General features: G+C 45.5%; 1 long non-coding RNA gene across 1 annotated transcript in view; it reads left to right on the top strand.

The window, feature by feature from the left end:
- Nucleotides 1–12124, top strand: part of LOC140218785 (uncharacterized) — a 50202-nt gene extending 38078 nt beyond the window's left edge. The window contains exons 3-4 of the long non-coding RNA XR_011894969.1: nt 10448–10650; nt 12007–12124. This is a non-coding gene — a long non-coding RNA (uncharacterized lncRNA). The remainder of the gene's footprint in view (nt 1–10447; nt 10651–12006) is intronic.
- The last annotated feature ends 799 nt before the right edge of the window (nt 12125–12923 follow it).

Below are 12923 nucleotides of genomic sequence, written 5' to 3'. Positions count from 1 at the left end.
TGCTGTTACACTAGTGGCTTTATTTTTTCAGAGCAAGAACGTGTGGTTGGCCGATAACTTTAGCAAACACTATTTTTTATCACCTGTAGATCCTTTCTCTAAAATAAGTTTCAGTATTTATTTTTAATTAAACAGCGTATTCTTGTACGTTTATTGCACAGCAATTATATGGACACTCCAGGCGGACTTATGTCGTTGCCGTCACCATGATGTTACTTATGAAGTCCAAGGACGCCGTCGCCGGGCGCCGCCTGCTTCAGGCGCGAGTAAAAGCGCGTGAGGGCAGCCGTCAATCGGCGGCTCAGTCTCACAGCGCGCAAGGTGGGAATGCGGGGGGAAATGCGCCATCCGTCGCGCCAAAGGCTCCTGCAACAAGCTTTTTATTGTGCGCACAATGCGCTCAGCCTCTCCATTCAACGAATGATAGCTCGGGCTGCTTGTGACTTATGCAAATCCGTATAATGCCATCAAGTGCGTGAATTCGATGTACTGTTGTAGAGGCAAATTCTCAGATCGCAGCATTTTCTGGATGCCGCACCATAAGAAGATGATTTTCAGGATTTTGATAACTGGGCTGGCTGTTGTCTTGAGAGTGGCTACGTCGGGGTACCGGGAGTAGTAGTCAACCACAAGAAGGAAAGCTTCTTGTGGTTAAACCACAAAAGAAAGATCAATTAAGTGTGTAACAAGCACTTCAACGGGGAATTTGGGAGCGCTGTGCTGCAAAGGGCTCTGCCGGATTCGTACGATAGGAATCGCACTTCTCACACCTGGAGACAAGATCCTTGGTGTCTGTACTGATGCCAAGCCACCGGACCGACTAAAGGGCTGGGGACTTAAATCTGTTGATGCCTAGATGACTTTCATGGATCAGCGCCAACTTCTTGGACGTAAGGGGGCTAGGACAACCGTACAAATACCTTTGGGAAGGCCATTGCTGACATAGAGCTTGCTGATGATAGGAGCACACTTTAAAGGTGCAATGAAAGGTTTTTGGAGGAGAAGCCACTCTGACAGAAAGAAATTCGTGCACTGCACTCACCATCTTGAGCTTGCGCCATTACGAAGTCCTTGGGCTGTAGCGCTCTTACTGCTACCGAAACTTGCAGGACATCTGTGGCAAATACTTAGATTGTGTGAACGGGATGAGTAGCATCTGCTGGCTTCTAGGTACACGTGACAATGCGTAAGCTGTGGCAAGCAGATTTCCTGGGACGTACCGCTTGTTAAACTGTTATGGGATCGCTTTGAGTCTCAAACGCTGAATGCGAAGTGGCAATGCTTCCAGGTCTAGCTTGCGACATAGCGATAGTATAGAGGTTCATGACCTGTTTCAACCTCAAACAAACTCTTCAAACCTCCGAATGACCCACAGATTTAAAGGCCTCTTTTTAGGTTTGGTTGTGTCTCTGCTCTGTCACTGGGAATGACAGGGAAGCAATTGAAACAGGGCTGTCTAATGACACTGGGAGTGCTTTGCTTCAGATAGCAGGTTGGCGTGAAAACAGCAGATTTGCTTGTTATTAATCACCTCACATTCACAGTGTGCTCTAAACTGACACAGGAACAGCCGGAAACATCTTTGTACCCCAGATACTGCCGCAACATGAAGGTTGATGAATGCCTTGTGGCCACCGGAAGTGGCGCCTTCGCGGCGCAAAAGAAAGCTGACGCGCTGTCGATGTGCCCTGGTTGCGATATTGAACCCCTTAAATCTGACCAGTACAAGAAGTTTGGTGCCCTGAATTATTCGCTTGCGTGCTCTGGCACAACACCTGAAGGAAAACAGTCTTTGCTTCGTAAGCACACTATGAAGCTTATGACAAATGAGATGCGCCCGCAGAAACAAAAGTCGAAGCCAAAATTGAGACAGCAAGTTGCCAGGAAATCTGTTCAGCTGTTTTGTAAAAAGAGAAGCCTCAAGCCATCCTAAAGCCTAAAACTACTGGTTTTCTGATGAATCCGTGGTCAACACGGCTTGCGAGCAGAAAATGGGGACTGCCGCTAAAACAGCGTTTAACTGTATGAACGTGCTTTAAATTAACGTCCCGAAAGTCAAGCCATTGCATGGCTTACGAGAAGCTTTGGGTTTTAGTAATTTATTTTGACACGAATGAAGAGCTGACAACCATATAAGCAAAGTAGAAGACATCAAATCATGGCACTACCAAGTAAGTCATGCTCAGAGGATTTACAAGCAAGGACCTAACAGTTTAAAATGTTAAATGTGCCTGCATGATTTCTTCTGGGTGAAGTCACACTCTCTGAGAATATCGCACTGAAAGGGTCACGAGAATTGAGTGGCTTCGTCGACTTCTGCCTTACGACAGAACTAGAAAACAAGACTTTTCTGGGCCACCACGTACTCATAGCAATGTTTCAGCCTTTCTAAGGTGAGTGTTTTTTTTAGTCGTACCACATCAATGTTACATGTCGCTTAAGAATAACAATGATTCGGTCTTCACGTACTTTTTATTTCTGAATCTAAGGAACGAGACTCCTGCCAGTGTCCTTAACACTGCGATAATTGCTGCTTCGTTTGCAGTGGTATGGACCCGATACTTGGCCTATTTGCTTTTAGAGGCAATGTGAACGCGCCTCTCCTGTACATGTGACTACTTGAAGCTACAATAATGGCCGAGAAATCTGGTGTTCATGTTCATTATTGGACGAGTGACGTTGCGCCGCGAAACAGAAGTCTTTGGAAGCTACTTTGGACTAAGGTTATAAGTTGTCCCATTCCATATATCTTGCTAAAAGCACTTTTGTTCTGCTTGCCTGTGTTCTGGGTTTGGTTACAGTTTTTTCGCTGGTTGCAGCGCCATCAGAGGAAATCACATGCAAGGCTCCGCATTCCGTTGACACCGCAAGACACCTTCACGTGATTTATGCCTTCCGCCATCTTGCAAAACGTGTGCGGAATGGCTTTGTTTCAAAAGCATTACAAGTACCACAAGGTCATGTCCATGTAGTTTGTTCGTGGGAGGCTTGGAAGAATGATAGGGACACCATTACACTAAAGGTCATGCCACATATTACTCAATTATTGTAGAGCCAAATGCGCTCAAGAAAATGCGGGTCAGCTTAGCATTCAAGCTTTTCAGCGAAGAGGTTGTCAAAGGTGTTTCCTTCTACAAAAGTGACCTTCAGGAAAAGTTCCGTACAATTGAGCCAACAGAGGAGTTCATGTGTTTCATAGAAAAGGTCATTTTTGTCATGTCGTCGCGAACATCTGTCGAAAGTCTTTTGTCTAAGTCAAGAAAGGCGCGCTTTCATGAAGATATTACATTTTTTGCCCGAGAGAGGAGTACGTAGCTAAGCATGGTGGAGCTTTTGAGTCCAGGGACTGCCTTTGACTCCGTGCAACACTGGAGAGTACAGTCTCTTTTCTTAAGCATGTGACTTCAATGCTTAAGTATAAGTACTTGCTGCAAATGTCACTCGAGACAAAGCAGAGAACGTTTCTGGGATTGTTCGTCAGTCATTTGGGTGCAATGATCATCCCACTCCAGAGTCATCATCATCATCATCAGCCTACTTACGTCCACTGCAGGGCCTCTCCCATACTTCTCCAGCTACCCCGGTCATGTACTAATTGTGGCCATGTTGTCCCTGCAAACGTCTTAATGTCATCCGCCCACCTAACTTTCTGCCGCCCCCTACTACGCTTCCCTTCCCTCGGAATCCAGTCCGTAACCCTTAATGACCATCGGTTATCTTCCCTCCTCATTACATGTCCGGCCCATGCCCATTTCTTTTTTTTGATTTCAACTAAGATGTCATTTACCCGCGTTTGTTCCCTCACCCAATCTGCTCTTTTCTTATCCCTTAACGTTACACCTATCATTCTTCTTTCCATAGCTCGTTGCGTCGTCCTCAATTTCAGCAGAACCCTTTTCGTAAGCCTCCAGGTTTCTGCCCCGTACGTGAGTACTGGTAAGACACAGCTGTTATACACTTTCCTCTTGAGGGATAGCGGCAACCTGCTGTTCATGATTTGAGAATGCCTGCCAAACGCACCCCAGCCCATTCTTATTCTTCTGGTTATTTCAGTCACATGATCCTTGTCCGTGGTCACTACCTGCCCTAAGTAGATGTATTCCCTTACCACTTCCAGTGCCTCGCTACCTATCGTAAACTGCTGTTCTCTTCCGAGACTGTTAAACATTACTTTAGTTTTCTGTAGATTAATTTTCAGACCCACCCTTCTGCTTTGCCTCTCCAGGTCAGTGAGCATGCATTGCAATTGGTCTCCTGAGTTACTAAGCAAGGCAATATCATCAGCGAAACGCAAGTTGCTAAGGTATTCTCCATCAGCTTTTATCCCCAATTCTTCCCACTCGAGGTCTCTGAATACCTCCTGTAAACATGCTGTGAATAGCATTGGAGATATCGTATCTCCCTGTCTGACGCCTTTCTTTAGTGGGATTTTGTTGCTTTCCTTGTGGAGGATTACGGTGGCTGTGGAACCGCTATAGATATCTTGCAGTATCTTTACATATGGCTCATCTACACCCTGATTCCGTAGTGCCTTCACGACTGCTGAGGTTTCGACTGAATCAAATGCTTTTTCGTAATCAATGAAGGCTATATATAAGAGTTGGTTATATTCCGCACATTTCTCTATCACCTGAGTGATAGTGTGAATATGGTCTATTGTTGAGTAGCCTTTACGGAATCCTGCCTGGTCCTTTGGTTGAAAGAAGTCTAAGGTATTCCTGATTCTACTTGCGATTACCTTAGTAAATACTTTGTAGGCAACGGACAGTAAGCTGATCGGTCTATAATTTTCCAAGTCTTTGGCGTCCCCTTTCTTATGGATTAGGATTACGTTAGCGTTCTTCCAAGATTTCGGTACGTTTGAGGTCATGAGGCATTGTGTATATAGGGCGGCCAATCTTTCTAGGACAGTGTTCCCACCATCCTTCAACAAATCTGCTGTTACCTGATCCTCCCCAGCTGCCTTCCCCCTTTGCATAGCTCCCAAGGCATTCTTTACCTCTTCCGGTGTTACTTGTGGGATTTCAAGTTCCTCTAGCCTATTCTCTCTCACCTTATCGTCATGGGTGTTACTGGTACTGTATAAATCTCTATAAAACTCTTCAGCCACTTGAACTATCTCATCCATATTAGTAACGATATTGCCGGCTTTGTCTCTTAACGCACACATCTGATTCTTGCCTATTCCTAGTTTCTTCTTCACTGCTTTTAGGTTTCCTCCGTTCCTGAGAGCCTGTTCAATTCTATCCATATTATAGGTCCTTATGTCCGCTGTCTTACGCTTGTTGATTAACTTAGAAAGTTCTGCCAGCTCTATTCTAGCTGTAGGGTTAGAGGCTTTCATACATTGGCGTTTTTTGATCAGATCTTTCGTCTCCTGCGATAGCTTACTGGTTTCCTGTTTAACGGCGTTACCACCGACTTCTATTGCGCACTCCTTAATGATGCCCACAAGATTGTCGTTCATTGCTTCAACACTAAGGTCCTCTTACTGAGGTAAAGCCGAATACCTGTGCTGTAGCTTGATCCGGAATTCTTCTAGTTTCCCTCTTACCGCTAACTCATTGATTGGCTTCTTATGTACCAGTTTCTTCCGTTCCCTCCTCAAGTCAAGGCTAATTCGAGTTCTTACCATCCTATGGTCACTGCAGCGCACCTTGCCGAGCCGTCTACATCTTGTATGATGCCAGGGTTCGCGGAGAGTATGAAGTCAATTTCATTTCTAGTCTCACCATTCGGGCTCCTCCACGTCCACTTTCGGCTAACCCGCTTGCGGAAAAAGGTATTCATTATCCGCATATTATTCTGTTCTGCAAACTCTACTAATAACTCTCCTCTGCTATTTCTAGAGCCTATGCCATATTCCCCCACTGACTTGTCTCCGGCCTGCTTCTTGCCTACCCTGGCATTGAAATCGCCCATAAGTATACTGTATTTTGTTTTGACTTTACCCATCGCCGATTCCACGTCTTCATAGAAGCTTTCGACTTCCTGGTCATCATGACTAGATGTAGGAGCGTAGACCTGTACAACCTTCATTTTGTACCTCTTATTAAGTTTCACAACAAGTCATGCCACCCTCTCGCTAATGCTATAGAATTCCTGTATGTTACCAGCTATGCTCTTATTAATCAGGAATCCGACTCCTAGTTCTCGTCTCTCTGCGAAGCCCCGGTAGCACAGGACGTGCCCGCTTTTTAGCACTGTATATGCTTCTTTTGGCCTCCTAACTTCACTGAGCCCTATTTTATCCCATTTACTGCCCTCTAATTCCTCCAATAGGACTGCTAGACTCGCCTCACTAGATAACGTTCTAGCGTTAAACGTTGCCAGGTTCATATTCCAATGGCGGCCTGTATTTCAATGGCGGCCAATATTCCAATGGCGGCGTCCAGAGTATTTCTGGATTATTATAAACATCCACAGCTTGTACAGCATAGCGAGACCACCCACACGTGGAAATTCGCAGCCTGTACTTATCACCGCACTATTCGAGTCATCTGACGCCTGTCAAGAAAAACCTGTTCAGAAAAAAGAACTGGTTGACAGACTGTTAGATAAGATGACTTAGACTATGCTGCGTTTATGATGAAAGAGCACAGCACCTTGCTTCGTCAAGAACTACACGGAGAAAAAGAGTGACAGCCGATTAATTTAGATATGGCTGGATACCTCGTGCCGAAGTAGCTGAAGGTAATTTTATGGCCTGAGTATGAGTACTCACTCTGCATGTTTCCTGTTCAGGCCACTTCGAACGATAACGCTTCGTCAACTAAAGAATTTGACGATGCTGGCTTTATTTACCCATCGAAGTCATTTGAACTCCTTGTGACAAAACTTGAAAATTCATTTGTTTTCTTTAGCAGGAACAAGCTACATGCTGGGAGCATGACGCGTTTCCTAAGCTTTAATCAAGGGAATTACTAAATTGGTCCACCCCCAAATTTGAAGCTGGCCCACCTTTACTATAAGCTTCTCCGTCCATTTTCCATGGAGCCCGATGTATTCCAATGTGTATTCTCTATGATAAACTCTTTATTAGATTAAGTTGTTTCTAATCGCTTATAAAGCTACCAATGTACATTTATGCTATTATTATAATCAAATGTCTTAACTTCGCAAATTACGAATTGTTCGGAACATACAAGGCAATGCATTTTTCGCAGTGACGGAGCTGGGGCACTCGCCAGTGAATGCTTGGGCGTTCATAAACAAAACAATTAGGTCGCATACATACCCACTCGTATCTAATGCTCGGCACATAAGCACCCTTTTGCTTAAGTCCAATGACAATCGCCTACATTGCGGTCTGTAGAACCAGAATGCACGCATATTTGAGCACAACGCGAGTGTGCTTGCAAGCTAGCGGTGAAACCGCAGCCTGACCGCACGCAGCGACGCACAAATGAGTATTTATGGCGTGAATTTCACATCGTGACACCTGTAATGTAGTGCATAATGTACGTACACCTTCCCAGTGGCTCTAAACTGAAGAAAACGCACACCATACAGGCGCCCGTAAGCAAACAAAGGAAAATACGTGCTTGCAGGTGAAAGGTTATTCCTTGCGCCTTGTTAAGCCCATTTGTACAGCCGAGAGCAACGTGAGATTTCACCATGGCCTACTGAGGTGCTGCAGTGCTCTAGAAAAGCATGCCACAATCATTAAATACCATTACAACGGCTGCGCGGCAGCGCACTCCATGCTGTGCTACGACAGTTAAACACAGTGCACGGACTTTTTGGCGGTGAACAGCTTCACGCGCGAGCAGGATGGCGCACGAGCAAAATGGCACCGACCAGCTTCACTTTCAGTGCATCACCTCCACTGCAGATGTTTTGGTGTATAACCTCCTTGGTAGCGAAGCAGTTTCGCCACATGGATTCTCCTCCGCGTCGGATTAGCCTGTTCCCGCGGGATGTCGCTAGTTTGCCATTTACAGATCTTTCTTTGTGCTCTGATGGTCTGCGGGTGGTGACGACGCAGTTTCGCTACATGGATTCTCTTCCACGTCGGATTAGCCTATGGTGCTTGGTTGTCTCCTACTGCTTCGCTTAGAATGGCGCCGAATAACAGTGCTGCTGCGCGAAGTGCAGCAAACAGGGCCGTGACATCGACGGGCGAATGTCACGACATATACTGCGTTGGACCAGCGACAGACACGCCAACGGGAAGCACAACACATTCGCGCGTACCAAGTGTATTCTACGAACTGTGCCTCTCGTATTAGTGAAGCTGGGCGCGTCACTAGTTACCGGGATGGTAAAAACACTTCCGAGCCGGACCAAAATACTCCTACGTTCGGCGAAGCCACTGGGCAACAGGACGCCGTACGCCAATTGGAGCCGCAAGAAAGCCACCAATCCGCAAATTCGTCGCCCTTCGCGGTAGCGGACCACGTTTTCGCGAAGCGATTTGCAGACGATTTGCAGCTCTTCGGCTTCGCTTGTGCAGTTTGCGAACGCATGTGATTTTTGGCTGATTTGCGCAGTGCTCCAGTCCGCGCAATGGAGTGTTGTTTAACTTTCGTGTTATGACGGATTGCTATGAAAGAGGAATCAACCAACTGTTTCATGCTTCATCGGTATAATTACTTTATTTTGCTTGTACACTATTTTTAGATAAACTGTACGATGGTATGCGTCACCTAAATTTTGCGTTTATGCATCATGTTGTATTGCTCGAAAATATACAACATATTTGCGTTCACAGATGACCACCTACCTTTTGGCAAAGGGTCCAGGAGGGGGGGTGGGGCAAGGCTCATGCATGGCCATGTATTAAGATACATTCAGCTGCTTTCTAAGATTATGGAGTATTGGTCTCGTATAAATTCATTCAGTATGTTTTTTAGCAAACTTCTTCTGAACGTTTCAAGGCGAACGTTCTCTGGACATAATGAAACCAGCATTCCCGGGCAAGTTGGAAATCCATTACTCAAGTATTATTGCGCTAGAAGAAAGACACGGATGGGCATTCGTGCTCGATAGGTTTGCAGCCATGATCGCGACAATGGACGAATGCACGATTGCCTCCCGTGGCAGGACGCAGCTCATCTGTCAAATAACTGAAGCGCCGATGATTGCAAAATTGGGTGATAAGTGTGTTAGTTTCCCTTCACTGGCTCTCACAGAAAAAGAACTAAGTTTCTTGGAGGGGGGGGGGAGGGGGGCATCGCATGACTCATAACTATGTTACACGAATGCGCAGTTCGCTTTCATGTAAGCGCATGCGCAATCTGTACTGCTTCACATCTATATACGGATTCAGCGGCACAATAAATTTAGTTGAAAGTTTGCGCTTGGGGCGTGTCTTCTTGTCTTACGTTGGAGCCATTTTTGTTGCACAATAATACTTCAGTTCTCTTGACATGTGAGAAGAGGAACTACTTTATAAAGCCTTCTGTATGTAGTCTGTATGTAGTATGTAGTATGGAGAAGCCTTTTCATAGCCTTCTGTATGTAGTCGTTTTGCAACGTTGCGCCAATGTTGCGAAACTTGCTTAGTCTTGAATAATTTACAGCGGGTTTTTAGCACGACAGAAGGCTTTGTCTTGTAGTCGATAAATATAGTTGTTGCGCACAAAATAAAATACCAAGGACTAGGGAATATATAGTCATTCGTCTTTCAATTTGTGCGCAATTATTTTTCAATTGCTACCAACTCGCCCAGACCAGTACCCTTCCAACTCTTGCAGCCATTTAGCTCATTTTGGCTGCTCAAGGAGGTCTCTAAAACGTTGTTTGGTCGGACCTCCATGTCGGTTTACCGACCGTGTTCACATCGAGCGAGCCAGGACAATCCACCACCAGTGTCTTTTTCTGTACACTTGCTTCATTTCCTAGTGTGTGCTTTCTTTCGCTGGAATTTCTGATAATGCGTTTATTATATAGAGCGTGGGACTACATCGTTTAATGACCCGCCGGGTAACGAACTCCTCGTGGGAGTTAACTTCACACCCTCAGATGTCTTCGAGTTGCGTGTCAGCTCGTATCTATCTGTATTCGGTGCTCATTTCGCTATAGGCACTACGAAATGAGAGACTACAGAGACAACACGCGGTTTCTCTCCTAAGTGGGTGCTGAGTGTCATTGTTTGATCCTTACCCCCAGCTGCCAATGGACCGTGCCATGAGAAGATCAACAATAATTGCTTCTGCACGTTGTTAGTCTATAGCCCGGACAAACACTATGGTTGAAATAAAATTTCAATTTAGTTATTTAGTAAGACTCATATCCGTAGGTGAGCACGCTTTCGTTCAAGAACGCACTCGCTGATATACTCACATTACCGATTGGCAACCCACGGACGACGGCTACCAATAATTTGTCCTGTTGTCGCAAGTATAATTGTGTCCGGCTTTTGCGAGGCACGACTAAAGCTTTGGGTGAGGTGCATCTTGAAGGGCGCGTAAAATTCCTCTTTTTCCTATAACTTTACCTACAGGTGGGGCCATAGGAGGCGCATATAAACGACGGCTGATGGGCACGGTTAATGTTTCACTGCCAGCCAAGGAGTCTCAAATTTTTGACCTTCATCACGGGACTGCGTTCTCGAAGAAGCAGACAAAGAATCCGCAGTACACACCCGCATTCCAATTGGGAGCGAACTTCACCTTCACCGTGAGCGTGGACCTCACGGAAGATAAGGTGCGCTATGACTTCTGCCAACATGTCCATCTAAAGAGAGCTAATTTCTGGGGGCGAGCCACTTGAGTTGCTGTAAAACACGGCAGTATAGAAGATTCGTCCTTGACCTAAATTTTAACGTGCCTGAAAGCGTAGGAGCTAAGACGTAGCAAACTTTCACAAGAGGACCGTAAGCGATGTTTTGAGCGTTTGGAACACTCTTAAATTTTTACACTTTGATGTGACGCTTTCTCTACTGCATTCTTTACTTGTCATTCATTGTTAAACAGCCTGTAACTGCCTGAAAAAGCTCTCGATAGGTTCTCATACGATAGGTCATTGGCAGTTTTCCAGCTGCACCATTATCTCCGGTCGTTTATGAAGGGTTCCATCTTTGCAGTAAGCTCTTGTGACATTTCCTGACAGAGTTTCTGTGCTGCATATTTCAGCTTGAAGCCTGTACAAATAACAAAAAGCAGCGCGCCCGCTATTAGAGGAGTACTGAGATGATGTTGGAACTGTCCATTCCTTATGTTAATGGGAAGTATCAGACCTCGATGCCTCAAAAAAGAAAAATGCCCGCATGCCTCACAGCTCTAATATACTGCAGTGGGCTTTCCATAGGTGTGTTTTGCCTTCGTTTTTCCGTGCGAAGCGTCAAGAGTTTATGATGCAGGAGTTGTCCACATGTGTGCAGATATTGTGATGTTATGACAATCTCTCGGGCTCGCTCGGCCAACTGCTATGCTGGTACAATGTGCCTCACAACGAGTTTCTACGGGAAGCACAAATTGCAGTAAACATTCTGTTACTAAATAAATACTCATGGTGACGTGTCTCCAGAGACGCACATGAAGAGAGCCCAGTCAATGACCCGGCAAGGAGCGCCAGCACCACCGAGTGCTTGGTCAAAGCGAACGTTTCGTGCTAGCTTGCGCACCCTTGGCGCTTCCTGTGCCATGCGTCGGAAATTCGAAACATGAAGCGACCTTTAACAGTGAGTCAGTGGAAAGAAAGTTCGCATCAGAGCACTATAGTCTGCTCGGCTCATCCTCTCAGTTACAATCGCACGCTCACTAGATCACGAGGCCTCCAACAGTCGGCACTGCATACGTTGACGTAAACTAATAACAATCTTGTGTATGTGTCTATGACAGCTGCTATGCAAAGGTGTAAGTTATTCTCTATGTTCACGTTTTCCAGGCATGCTCTAAGTTCGCAAGGATTTCAAGGTGACCCTAAGTTGAAAAAGAAATACCGCGTTATGGTGCTTACCGATAGTAACCGGTTGACGTTATTGCACGATGAGAGAGTAGTAAAATTGGTATTACTTGCTTTCGAGCTCTTCCATCAGCATCCTTAAACCGCCGCGCATAGGTGCCACCTGATAAGATCCGGGATTTAAGAGCCAAAGCCGTCAGCGGTGCGCGGAAGCCGAAAGAACCACCACTACTTATACTGACCTGGACATGCACCGGAGCCCATGGGACCGAGGACAAAGGTAATCTACGTGTTCAATATACTGGTGCACATAATAAACCAGATGAATACTTTGTTTAGCGCAAAACGACAGAGACAAGAAAGACGACAGGACAAGGCGCACCAACTAGCCCGCCAACGCATTGTGCTGAATAAACCACATAATAGCTATAAAGTAAGATCACGCATATAATCCCCCCCTCAGCTGTTTAAGAGCTTCGGGTCGTCAAATAGCGGAAAATAAAGGAATAAATTTCAATGCGCGGGACAGTCAGAAGCTAACATCATTTGAGCAGCTTGACAGAGACACTTCTCACGCTGGTTCAGTCAAATTTTTCATATGCCTTTCTTCATACGGCTTTTCATGACTGTTATGTCACATGGCTGTAAGGGCCAAGTGTAGAATAGTGACATAGCACATTGCCAGCTGCACTCAGGAGGAGGGGCAGCAGAATATTCTCAAAATCACCTTCATTGGTGTTATCGTCCGTAAACAATATCAAAGTTGGATGCGTTCCTAAAGGTTACCCTTATGAAGTCTTCCCTGTAAAAAGGAAGAACAGCGGTCAATTAACATTTTTGCCAAATATGATGTACAGAGCACCAGTTGCAATGTTGGAGCATTTCCTAGTGATGGCGGCATCGGTTGCTTGAACCAGCAGTGATTTGAGTAGAAGCTTAGTATTATACTGTTTGTATTGGTGGTAACTGCATAGCTTTTCATTGCTAAAATTGTGTTTGGCAAGACTGTTCTAAGCTTTCACCTAATAAACGTCGCCGGGCTGTCTGATCCATCATGAAGGATTTACTTATAC

This window comes from Dermacentor andersoni, chromosome 6, assembly GCF_023375885.2.
Source record: "Dermacentor andersoni chromosome 6, qqDerAnde1_hic_scaffold, whole genome shotgun sequence".
NCBI lineage: Eukaryota > Metazoa > Arthropoda > Arachnida > Ixodida > Ixodidae > Dermacentor > Dermacentor andersoni.
This window is presented reverse-complemented; position numbering and strand designations above follow the sequence as displayed.